At 44.3% G+C, this 884-nt stretch overlaps 1 pseudogene across 1 annotated transcript in view; it reads left to right on the top strand.

The window, feature by feature from the left end:
* Window positions 1-884, top strand: part of LOC104994576 — a 17,014-nt pseudogene that overhangs the window by 4,309 nt on the left and 11,821 nt on the right. The window lies entirely within an intron of this gene.

The raw sequence follows: 884 nt of genomic DNA, 5'->3' as shown, positions 1-884 counted from the left end.
CACTTTCATGCATTGGAGAAGGAAATGGCAACCCACTCCAGTGTTCTTGCCTGGAGAATCCCAGGGACAGGGAAGCCTGGTGGGCTTCTGTCTATGGGGTCACACAGAGTCGGACAGGACTGAAGCGACTTAGCAGCAGCAGCAGACTTCAATCAAAATAACAGATTCAGTGCAGACGCAAACCTAAAAATCCAGTGGTCTTCTAGTGAAAAAGACAAGAAACATATTGGAAAAAAATGTAGAAAGCCCTACGCTTCTTACTACCCTGTTTATTTGGGGAAATAGTTCTTCATATTAAATGAATGTGTTATTAACATTATTCTAAATAAACTAAAAAAAAATCTTTAAAGTGCATTATTCGTAGTGTGGAAAATATGCATAGAAGTGGTCACAAAATACTATCCTTGGGGTCCTCACTAATTTGTAAGATTGTGTAGGTATTTTAATCAAGATTGCAAACAGCCCCAAAGCTGGGAGACAGTGTGACAAAGAGTTCTCCGTGCAGGAGGGAGACAGTGCGACAAAGAGTTCTCCGTGCAGGAGGGGAGTTCAGTTCAATCATGACTCGTGTCTGACTCTTTGTGACCCCATGGACTGCAGCACGTCAGGCTTCCCTGTCCATCACCATCTCCTGGAGCTTGCTCAGACTCATGTCCATCAAGTCGGTGATGCCATCCAATCATCTTATCCTTTGTCATCCTTTTCTCCTCCTGCCTTCAATCTTGCCCAGCATCGGGGTTTTTTCCAATGAGTCAGTTCTCCACACCAGGTGGCCAAAGTTTTGGAGTTTCAGCTTCAGCATCAATCCTTCCAATGAGTATTCAGGACTAATTTCCTTTCAGATTGACTGGCTGGATCTCCTTGCAGTCCAAGGGACCCTCAAG

Source organism: Bison bison, unplaced genomic scaffold, assembly GCF_000754665.1.
Source record: "Bison bison bison isolate TAMUID 2011002044 unplaced genomic scaffold, Bison_UMD1.0 scf7180017864260, whole genome shotgun sequence".
In the NCBI taxonomy this organism is placed as follows: domain Eukaryota; kingdom Metazoa; phylum Chordata; class Mammalia; order Artiodactyla; family Bovidae; genus Bison; species Bison bison.
Note: the sequence above shows the minus strand (reverse complement) of the source record. Positions and strands in the feature narration are given on the sequence as shown.